Raw genomic sequence first — 11,993 nt, forward strand, 5'->3', positions numbered from 1 at the left:
TCCCGCTGACTTGCCCCTTTGGAAGTAGGAGCTCTTACTTCCATGGGCATTATTCCTCCCCGGGACCTACTGCCAAGTGTGGCCGGGGAACAGTGACTCTTGGCCGGATAGGCCAAGTGGCTTCTCCCGCTGACTTGCCCCTTTGGAAGTAGGAGCTCTTACTTCCATGGTCATTATTCCTCCCCGGGACCTACTGCCAAGTGTAGCCGGGGAAGAGTGACTCTTGGCCGGATAGGCCAAGTGGCTTCTCCCGCTGACTTGCCCCTATGGAAGTAGGAGCTCTTACTTCCATGGGCATTATTCCTCCCCGGGACCTACTGCCAAGTGTGGCCGGGGAACAGTGACTCTTGGCCGGATAGGCCAAGTGGCTTCTCCCGCTGACTTGCCCCTTTGGAAGTAGGAGCTCTTACTTCCATGGTCATTATTCCTCCCCGGGACCTACTGCCAAGTGTGGCCGGGGAACAGTGACTCTTGGCCGGATAGGCCAAGTGGCTTCTCCCGCTGACTTGCCCCTTTGGAAGTAGGAGCTCCTACTTCCATGGGCATTATTCCTCCCCGGGACCTACTGCCAAGTGTGGCCGGGGAACAGTGACTCTTGCCTGGGTAGGCCAAGTGGCTTCTCCCGCTGACTTGCCCCTTTGGAAGTAGGAGCTCCTACTTCCATGGGCATTATTCCTCCCCGGGACCTACTGCCAAGTGTGGCCGGGGAACAGTGACTCTTGGCCGGATAGAACTAGTGGCTTCTTCCGCTGACTTGCCCCTTTGGAAGTAGGAGCTCCTACTTCCATGGGCATTATTCCTCCCCGGGACCTACAGCCAAGCTTGGCCGGGGGACAGTGACATGTGGCCGGATAGGCCAAGTGGCTTCTCCCGCTGACTTGCCCCTATGGAAGTAGGAGCTCTTACTTCCATGGGCAGTATACCTCTCGAGGACTTAGAGCCAAGTGTCTTCACCCTTTGGAGGTAGTAGCTCCTACTTCCATGGGCATTATTCCTCCCCGGGACCTACTGCCAAGTGTGGCCGGGGGACAGTGACATGTGGCCGGATAGGCCAAGTGGCTTCTCCCGCTGACTTGCCCCTTTGGAAGTAGGAGCTCTTACTTCCATGGGCATTATTCCTCCCCGGGACCTACAGCCAAGTGTGGCCGGGGAACAGTGACTCTTGGACGGATAGGCCAAGTGGCTGCTCCCGCTGACTTGCCCCTTTGGAAGTAGGAGCTCCTACTTCCATGGGCATTATTCCTCCCCGGGACCTACTGCCAAGTGTGGCCGGGGAACAGTGACTCTTGGCCGGATAGGCCAAGTGGCTGCTCCCGCTGACTTGCCCCTTTGGAAGTAGGAGCTCTTACTTCCATGGGCATTATTCCTCCCCGGGACCTACTGCCAAGTGTGGCCGGGGGACAGTGACATGTGGCCGGATAGGCCAAGTGGCTTCTCCCGCTGACTTGCCCCTTTGGAAGTAGGAGCTCTTACTTCCATGGGCATTATTCCTCCCCGGGACCTACTGCCAAGTGTTGCCGGGGGACAGTGACATGTGGCCGGATAGCCCAAGTGGCTTCTCCCGCTGACTTGCCCCTTTGGAAGTAGGAGCTCCTACTTCCATGGGCATTATTCCTCCCCGGGACCTCCTGCCAAGTGTGGCCGGGGAACAGTGACTCTTGGCCGGATAGGCCAAGTGGCTTCTCCCGCTGACTTGCCCCTTTGGAAGTAGGAGCTCCTACTTCCATGGGCATTATTCCTCCCCGGGACCTACTGCCAAGTGTGGCCGGGGAACAGTGACTCTTGGCCGGATAGGCCAAGTTGCTTCTCCCGCTTACTTTCCCCTTTGGAAGTAGGAGCTCCTACTTCCATGGGCATTATTCCTCCCCGGGACCTACTGCCAAGTGTGGCCGGGGAACAGTGACTCTTGGCCGGATAGGCCAAGTGGCTTCTCCCGCTTACTTTCCCCTTTGGAAGTAGGAGCTCCTACTTCCATGGGCATTATTCCTCCCCGGGACCTACTGCCAAGTGTGGCCGGGGAACAGTGACTCTTGGCCGGATAGGCCAAGTGGCTTCTCCCGCTGACTTGACCCTTTGGAAGTAGGAGCTCCTACTTCCATGGGCATTATTCCTCCCCGGGACCTCCTGCCAAGTGTGGCCGGGGAACAGTGACTCTTGGCCGGATAGGCCAAGTTGCTTCTCCCGCTGACTTGCCCCTTTGGAAGTAGGAGCTCCTACTTCCATGGGCACTATACCTCTCGGGGACTTAGAGCCAAGTGTCTTCACCCTTTGGAGGTAGTAGCTCCTACTTCCATGGGCATTATTCCTCCCCGGGACCTCCTGCCAAGTGTGGCCGGGGAACAGTGACTCTTGTTCGGATAGGCCAAGTGGCTTCTCCCGCTGACTTGCCCCTTTGGAAGTAGGAGCTCCTACTTCCATGGGCATTATTCCTCCCCGGGACCTACTGCCAAGTGTGGCCGGGGAACAGTGACTCTTGGCCGGATAGGCCAAGTGGCTTCTCCCGCTGACTTGACCCTTTGGAAGTAGGAGCTCCTACTTCCATGGGCATTATTCCTCCCCGGGACCTACTGCCAAGTGTGGCCGGGGAACAGTGACTCTTGCCTGGGTAGGCCAAGTGGCTTCTCCCGCTGACTTGCCCCTTTGGAAGTAGGAGCTCCTACTTCCATGGGCATTATTCCTCCCCGGGACCTACTGCCAAGAGTGGCCGGGGGACAGTGACATGTGGCCGGATAGGCCAAGTGGCTTCTCCCGCTGACTTGCCCCTTTGGAAGTAGGAGCTCCTACTTCCATGGGCATTATTCCTCCCCGGGACCTACTGCCAAGTGTGGCCGGGGAACAGTGACTCTTGGCCGTATATGCCAAGTGGCTTCTCCCGCTGACTTGCCCCTTTGGAAGTAGGAGCTCCTACTTCCATGGGCATTATTCCTCTCCGGGACCTACTGCCAAGTGTGGCCGGGGAACAGTGACTCTTGGCCGGATAGGCCAAGTGGCTTCTCCCGCTGACTTGACCCTTTGGAAGTAGGAGCTCTTACTTCCATGGGCACTATACCTCTCGTGGACTTAGAGCCAAGTGTCTTCACTCTTTGGAGGTAGTAGCTCCTACTTCCATGGGCATTATTCCTCCCCGGGACCTACTGCCAAGTGTGGCCGGGGGACAGTGACATGTGGCCGGATAGGCCAAGTGGCTTCTCCCGCTGACTTGCCCCTTTGGAAGTAGGAGCTCTTACTTCCATGGGCATTATTCCTCCCCGGGACCTACAGCCAAGTGTGGCCGGGGAACAGTGACTCTTGGACGGATAGGCCAAGTGGCTGCTCCCGCTGACTTGCCCCTTTGGAAGTAGGAGCTCCTACTTCCATGGGCATTATTCCTCCCCGGGACCTACTGCCAAGTGTGGCCGGGGAACAGTGACTCTTGGCCGGATAGGCCAAGTGGCTGCTCCCGCTGACTTGCCCCTTTGGAAGTAGGAGCTCCTACTTCCATGGGCATTATTCCTCCCCGGGACTTGCCGCCAAGTCTGGCCGGGGGACAGTGACACTTGGCCGGGTAGGCGAAGTGGCTTCTCCCGCTGACTTGCCCCTTTGGAAGTAGGAGCTCTTACTTCCATGGGCATTATACCTCTCGAAGACTTAGAGCCAAGTGAGCTCCTACTTCCATGGGCATTATTCCTCCCCGGGACTTGCCGCCAAGTCTGGCCGGGGGACAGTGACACTTGGCCGGGTAGGCGAAGTGGCTTCTCCCGCTGACTTGCCCCTTCGGAAGTAGGAGCTCCTACTTCCATGGGCATTATTCCTCCCCGGGACTTGCCGCCAAGTCTGGCCGGGGGACAGTGACACTTGGCCGGGTAGGCGAAGTGGCTTCTCCCGCTGACTTGCCCCTTTGGAAGTAGGAGCTCTTACTTCCATGGGCATTATACCTCTCGAAGACTTAGAGCCAAGTGAGCTCCTACTTCCATGGGCATTATTCCTCCCCGGGACCTACTGCCAAGTGTGGCCGGGGAACAGTGACTCTTGGCCGGATAGGCCAAGTGGCTTCTCCCGCTGACTTGCCCCTATGGAAGTAGGAGCTCTTACTTCCATGGGCATTATTCCTCCCCGGGACCTACTGCCAAGTGTGGCCGGGGAACAGTGACTCTTGGCCGGATAGGCCAAGTGGCTTCTCCCGCTGACTTGCCCCTTTGGAAGTAGGAGCTCTTACTTCCATGGTCATTATTCCTCCCCGGGACCTACTGCCAAGTGTGGCCGGGGAACAGTGACTCTTGGCCGGATAGGCCAAGTGGCTTCTCCCGCTGACTTGCCCCTTTGGAAGTAGGAGCTCCTACTTCCATGGGCATTATTCCTCCCCGGGACCTACTGCCAAGTGTGGCCGGGGAACAGTGACTCTTGCCTGGGTAGGCCAAGTGGCTTCTCCCGCTGACTTGCCCCTTTGGAAGTAGGAGCTCCTACTTCCATGGGCATTATTCCTCCCCGGGACCTACTGCCAAGTGTGGCCGGGGAACAGTGACTCTTGGCCGGATAGAACTAGTGGCTTCTTCCGCTGACTTGCCCCTTTGGAAGTAGGAGCTCCTACTTCCATGGGCATTATTCCTCCCCGGGACCTACAGCCAAGCTTGGCCGGGGGACAGTGACATGTGGCCGGATAGGCCAAGTGGCTTCTCCCGCTGACTTGCCCCTATGGAAGTAGGAGCTCTTACTTCCATGGGCAGTATACCTCTCGAGGACTTAGAGCCAAGTGTCTTCACCCTTTGGAGGTAGTAGCTCCTACTTCCATGGGCATTATTCCTCCCCGGGACCTACTGCCAAGTGTGGCCGGGGGACAGTGACATGTGGCCGGATAGGCCAAGTGGCTTCTCCCGCTGACTTGCCCCTTTGGAAGTAGGAGCTCTTACTTCCATGGGCATTATTCCTCCCCGGGACCTACAGCCAAGTGTGGCCGGGGAACAGTGACTCTTGGACGGATAGGCCAAGTGGCTGCTCCCGCTGACTTGCCCCTTTGGAAGTAGGAGCTCCTACTTCCATGGGCATTATTCCTCCCCGGGACCTACTGCCAAGTGTGGCCGGGGAACAGTGACTCTTGGCCGGATAGGCCAAGTGGCTGCTCCCGCTGACTTGCCCCTTTGGAAGTAGGAGCTCTTACTTCCATGGGCATTATTCCTCCCCGGGACCTACTGCCAAGTGTGGCCGGGGGACAGTGACATGTGGCCGGATAGGCCAAGTGGCTTCTCCCGCTGACTTGCCCCTTTGGAAGTAGGAGCTCTTACTTCCATGGGCATTATTCCTCCCCGGGACCTACTGCCAAGTGTTGCCGGGGGACAGTGACATGTGGCCGGATAGCCCAAGTGGCTTCTCCCGCTGACTTGCCCCTTTGGAAGTAGGAGCTCCTACTTCCATGGGCATTATTCCTCCCCGGGACCTCCTGCCAAGTGTGGCCGGGGAACAGTGACTCTTGGCCGGATAGGCCAAGTGGCTTCTCCCGCTGACTTGCCCCTTTGGAAGTAGGAGCTCCTACTTCCATGGGCATTATTCCTCCCCGGGACCTACTGCCAAGTGTGGCCGGGGAACAGTGACTCTTGGCCGGATAGGCCAAGTTGCTTCTCCCGCTTACTTTCCCCTTTGGAAGTAGGAGCTCCTACTTCCATGGGCATTATTCCTCCCCGGGACCTACTGCCAAGTGTGGCCGGGGAACAGTGACTCTTGGCCGGATAGGCCAAGTGGCTTCTCCCGCTGACTTGACCCTTTGGAAGTAGGAGCTCCTACTTCCATGGGCATTATTCCTCCCCGGGACCTCCTGCCAAGTGTGGCCGGGGAACAGTGACTCTTGGCCGGATAGGCCAAGTTGCTTCTCCCGCTGACTTGCCCCTTTGGAAGTAGGAGCTCCTACTTCCATGGGCACTATACCTCTCGGGGACTTAGAGCCAAGTGTCTTCACCCTTTGGAGGTAGTAGCTCCTACTTCCATGGGCATTATTCCTCCCCGGGACCTCCTGCCAAGTGTGGCCGGGGAACAGTGACTCTTGTTCGGATAGGCCAAGTCACTTCTCCCGCTGACTTGCCCCTTTGGAAGTAGGAGCTCCTACTTCCATGGGCATTATTCCTCCCCGGGACCTACTGCCAAGTGTGACCGGGGAACAGTGACTCTTGGCCGGATAGGCCAAGTGGCTTCTCCCGCTGACTTGACCCTTTGGAAGTAGGAGCTCCTACTTCCATGGGCATTATTCCTCCCCGGGACCTACTGCCAAGTGTGGCCGGGGAACAGTGACTCTTGCCTGGGTAGGCCAAGTGGCTTCTCCCGCTGACTTGCCCCTTTGGAAGTAGGAGCTCCTACTTCCATGGGCATTATTCCTCCCCGGGACCTACTGCCAAGAGTGGCCGGGGGACAGTGACATGTGGCCGGATAGGCCAAGTGGCTTCTCCCGCTGACTTGCCCCTTTGGAAGTAGGAGCTCCTACTTCCATGGGCATTATTCCTCCCCGGGACCTACTGCCAAGAGTGGCCGGGGGACAGTGACATGTGGCCGGATAGGCCAAGTGGCTTCTCCCGCTGACTTGCCCCTTTGGAAGTAGGAGCTCCTACTTCCATGGGCATTATTCCTCCCCGGGACCTACTGCCAAGTGTGGCCGGGGAACAGTGACTCTTGGCCGGATAGGCCAAGTGGCTTCTCCCGCTGACTTGCCCCTTTGGAAGTAGGAGCTCTTACTTCCATGGGCACTATACCTCTCGGGGACTTACAGCCAAGTGTCTTCACTCTTTGGAGGTAGTAGCTCCTACTTCCATGGGCATTATTCCTCCCCGGGACCTACTGCCAAGTGTGGCCGGGGGACAGTGACATGTGGCCGGATAGGCCAAGTGGCTTCTCCCGCTGACTTGCCCCTTTGGAAGTAGGAGCTCTTACTTCCATGGGCATTATTCCTCCCCGGGACCTACAGCCAAGTGTGGCCGGGGAACAGTGACTCTTGGACGGATAGGCCAAGTGGCTGCTCCCGCTGACTTGCCCCTTTGGAAGTAGGAGCTCCTACTTCCATGGGCATTATTCCTCCCCGGGACCTACTACCAAGTGTGGCCGGGGAACAGTGACTCTTGGCCGGATAGGCCAAGTGGCTGCTCCCGCTGACTTGCCCCTTTGGAAGTAGGAGCTCTTACTTCCATGGGCATTATTCCTCCCCGGGACCTACTGCCAAGTGTGGCCGGGGGACAGTGACATGTGGCCGGTTAGGCCAAGTGGCTTCTCCCGCTGACTTGCCCCTTTGGAAGTAGGAGCTCTTACTTCCATGGGCATTATTCCTCCCCGGGACCTACTGCCAAGTGTGGCCGGGGGACAGTGACATGTGGCCGGATAGCCCAAGTGGCTTCTCCCGCTGACTTGCCCCTTTGGAAGTAGGAGCTCCTACTTCCATGGGCATTATTCCTCCCCGGGACCTACTGCCAAGTGTGGCCGGGGAACAGTGACTCTTGGCCGGATAGGCCAAGTGGCTTCTCCCGCTGACTTGCCCCTTTGGAAGTAGGAGCTCTTACTCCCATGGGCAGTATACCTCTCGGGGACTTAGAGCCAAGTGTCTTCACCCTTTGGAGGTAGTAGCTCCTACTTCCATGGGCATTATTCCTCCCCGGGACCTACTGCCAAGTGTTGCCGGGGAACAGTGACTCTTGGCCGGATAGAACTAGTGGCTTCTCCCGCTGACTTGCCCCTTTGGAAGTAGGAGCTCCTACTTCCATGGGCATTATTCCTCCCCGGGACCTACTGCCAAGTGTGGCCGGGGAACAGTGACTCTTGGCCGGATAGGCCAAGTGGCTTCTCCCGCTGACTTGCCCCTTTGGAAGTAGGAGCTCCTACTTCCATGGGCATTATTCCTCCCCGGGACCTACTGCCAAGTGTGGCCGGGGAACAGTGACTCTTGGCCGGATAGAACTAGTGGCTTCTTCCGCTGACTTGCCCCTTTGGAAGTAGGAGCTCCTACTTCCATGGGCATTATTCCTCCCCGGGACCTACAGCCAAGCTTGGCCGGGGGACAGTGACATGTGGCCGGATAGGCCAAGTGGCTTCTCCCGCTGACTTGCCCCTTTGGAAGTAGGAGCTCTTACTTCCATGGGCATTATTCCTCCCCGGGACCTACTGCCAAGTGTGGCCGGGGAACAGTGACTCTTGGCCGGATAGGCCAAGTGGCTTCTCCCGCTGACTTGCCCCTTTGGAGGTAGGAGCTCCTACTTCCATGGGCATTATTCCTCCCCGGGACCTACTGCCAAGTGTGGCCGGGGAACAGTGACTCTTGGCCGGGTAGGCCAAGTGGCTTCTCCCGCTGACTTGCCCCTTTGGAAGTAGGAGCTCCTACTTCCATGGGCATTATTCCTCCCCGGGACCTACTGCCAAGTGTGGCCGGGGAACAGTGACTCTTGGCCGGATAGGCCAAGTGGCTTCTCCCGCTGACTTGCCCCTTTGGAAGTAGGAGCTCCTACTTCCATGGGCATTATTCCTCCCCGGGACCTACTGCCAAGTGTGGCCGGGGAACAGTGACTCTTGGCCGGATAGAACTAGTGGCTTCTTCCGCTGACTTGCCCCTTTGGAAGTAGGAGCTCCTACTTCCATGGGCATTATTCCTCCCCGGGACCTACAGCCAAGCTTGGCCGGGGGACAGTGACATGTGGCCGGATAGGCCAAGTGGCTTCTCCCGCTGACCTGCCCCTTTGGAAGTAGGAGCTCTTACTTCCATGGGCATTATTCCTCCCCGGGACCTACTGCCAAGTGTGGCCGGGGAACAGTGACTCTTGGCCGGATAGGCCAAGTGGCTTCTCCCGCTGACTTGCCCCTTTGGAAGTAGGAGCTCCTACTTCCATGGGCATTATTCCTCCCCGGGACCTACAGCCAAGCTTGGCCGGGGGACAGTGACATGTGGCCGGATAGGCCAAGTGGCTTCTCCCGCTGACCTGCCCCTTTGGAAGTAGGAGCTCTTACTTCCATGGGCATTATTCCTCCCCGGGACCTACTGCCAAGTGTGGCCGGGGAACAGTGACTCTTGGCCGGGTAGGCCAAGTGGCTTCTCCCGCTGACTTGCCCCTTTGGAGGTAGGAGCTCCTACTTCCATGGGCATTATTCCTCCCCGGGACCTACTGCCAAGAGTGGCCGGGGAACAGTGACTCTTGGCCGGATAGGCCAAGTGGCTTCTCCCGCTGACTTGCCCCTTTGGAGGTAGTAGCTCCTACTTCCATGGGCATTATTCCTCCCCGGGACCTACTGCCAAGTGTGGCCGGGGAACAGTGACTCTTGGCCGTGTAGGCCAAGTGGCTTCTCCCGCTGACTTGCCCCTTTGGAAGTAGGAGCTCCTACTTCCATGGGCACTATTCCTCTCCGGGACCTACTGCCAAGTGTGGCCGGGGAACAGTGACTCTTGGCCGGATAGGCCAAGTGGCTTCTCCCGCTGACTTGCCCCTTTGGAAGTAGGAGCTCTTACTCCCATGGGCAGTATACCTCTCGGGGACTTAGAGCCAAGTGTCTTCACCCTTTGGAGGTGGTAGCTCCTACTTCCATGGGCATTATTCCTCCCCGGGACCTACTGCCAAGTGTGGCCGGGGAACAGTGACTCTTGGCCGGATAGAACTAGTGGCTTCTCCCGCTGACTTGCCCCTTTGGAAGTAGGAGCTCCTACTTCCATGGGCATTATTCCTCCCCGGGACCTATTGCCAAGTGTGGCCGGGGAACAGTGACTCTTGGCCGGATAGGCCAAGTGGCTTCTCCCGCTGACTTGCCCCTTTGGAAGTAGGAGCTCCTACTTCCATGGGCATTATTCCTCCCCGGGACCTACTGCCAAGTGTGGCCGGGGAACAGTGACTCTTGGCCGGGTAGGCCAAGCGGCTTCTCCCGCTGACTTGCCCCTTTGGAAGTAGGAGCTCCTACTTCCATGGGCATTATTCCTCCCCGGGACCTACTGCCAAGTGTGGCCGGGGAACAGTGACTCTTGGCCGGGTAGGCCAAGTGGCTTCTCCCGCTGACTTGCCCCTTTGGAAGTAGGAGCTCTTACTCCCATGGGCAGTATACCTCTCGGGGACTTAGAGCCAAGTGTCTTCACCCTTTGGAGGTAGTAGCTCCTACTTCCATGGGCATTATTCCTCCCCGGGACCTACTGCCAAGTGTAGCCGGGGAACAGTGACTCTTGGCCGGATAGAACTAGTGGCTTCTCCCGCTGACTTGCCCCTTTGGAAGTAGGAGCTCCTACTTCCATGGGCATTATTCCTCCCCGGGACCTATTGCCAAGTGTGGCCGGGGAACAGTGACTCTTGGCCGGATAGGCCAAGTGGCTTCTCCCGCTGACTTGCCCCTTTGGAAGTAGGAGCTCCTACTTCCATGGGCATTATTCCTCCCCGGGACCTACTGCCAAGTAAGGCCGGGGAACAGTGACTCTTGGCCGGATAGAACTAGTGGCTTCTTCCGCTGACTTGCCCCTTTGGAAGTAGGAGCTCCTACTTCCATGGGCATTATTCCTCCCCGGGACCTACAGCCAAGTGTGGCCGGGGGACAGTGACATGTGGCCGGATAGGCCAAGTGGCTTCTCCCGCTGACTTGCCCCTTTGGAAGTAGGAGCTCCTACTTCCATGGGCATTATTCCTCCCCGGGACCTACTGCCAAGTGTGGCCGGGGAACAGTGACTCTTGGCCGGGTAGGCCAAGTGGCTTCTCCCGCTGACTTTCCCCTTTGGAAGTAGGAGCTCCTACTTCCATGGGCATTATTCCTCCCCGGGACCTACTGCCAAGTGTGGCCGGGGAACAGTGACTCTTGGCCGGGTAGGCCAAGTGGCTTCTCCCGCTGACTTGCCCCTTTGGAAGTAGGAGCTCTTACTCCCATGGGCAGTATACCTCTCGGGGACTTAGAGCCAAGTGTCTTCACCCTTTTTAGGTAGTAGCTCCTACTTCCATGGGCATTATTCCTCCCCGGGACCTACTGCCAAGTGTAGCCGGGGAACAGTGACTCTTGGCCGGATAGAACTAGTGGCTTCTCCCGCTGACTTGCCCCTTTGGAAGTAGGAGCTCCTACTTCCATGGGCATTATTCCTCCCCGGGACCTACTGCCAAGAGTGGCCGGGGAACAGTGACTCTTGGCCGGATAGGCCAAGTGGCTTCTCCCGCTGACTTGCCCCTTTGGAAGAAGGAGCTCCTACTTCCATGGGCATTATTCCTCCCCGGGACCTACTGCCAAGTAAGGCCGGGGAACAGTGACTCTTGGCCGGATAGAACTAGTGGCTTCTTCCGCTGACTTGCCCCTTTGGAAGTAGGAGCTCCTACTTCCATGGGCATTATTCCTCCCCGGGACCTACAGCCAAGCTTGGCCGGGGGACAGTGACATGTGGCCGGATAGGCCAAGTGGCTTCTCCCGCTGACTTGCCCCTTTGGAGGTAGGAGCTCTTACTTCCATGGGCATTATTCCTCTCCGGGACCTACAGCCAAGTGTGGCCGGGGAACAGTGAAACTTGGCCGGATAGGCCAAGTGGCTGCTCCCGCTGACTTGCCCCTTTGGAAGTAGGAGCTCCTACTTCCATGGGCATTATTCCTCCCCGGGACCTATAGCCAAGTGTGGCCGGGGGACAGTGACATGTGGCCGGATAGGCCGAGCGGCTTCTCCCGCTGACGTCATCGCTTTGGAAGTAGGAGCTCCTACTTCCATGGGCTTGTTCCTCCCCGGGACTTGCCGCCAAGTCTGGCCGGGGGACAGTGACATGTGGCCGGATAGGCCAACTGGCTGCTCCCGCTGAGCCCCTACTTCCATGGGCTTGTTCGTCCCCCGGGACTTGCCGCCAAGTCTGGCCGGGGAACAGTGACATGCCGCCGGATTCGGCCGAGCGGCTGCTCCCGCTGACGTCATCGCTTTGGAAGTAGGAGCTCCTACTTCCATGGGCTTGTTCCTCCCCGGGACTTGCCGCCAAGTCTGGCCGGGGGACAGTGACATGTGGCCGGATAGGCCAACTGGCTGCTCCCGCTGAGCCCCTACTTCCATGGGCTTGTTCGTCCCCCGGG

The sequence above is a fragment of the Engystomops pustulosus genome, unplaced genomic scaffold (genome assembly GCF_040894005.1).
Source record: "Engystomops pustulosus unplaced genomic scaffold, aEngPut4.maternal MAT_SCAFFOLD_466, whole genome shotgun sequence".
NCBI lineage: Eukaryota > Metazoa > Chordata > Amphibia > Anura > Leptodactylidae > Engystomops > Engystomops pustulosus.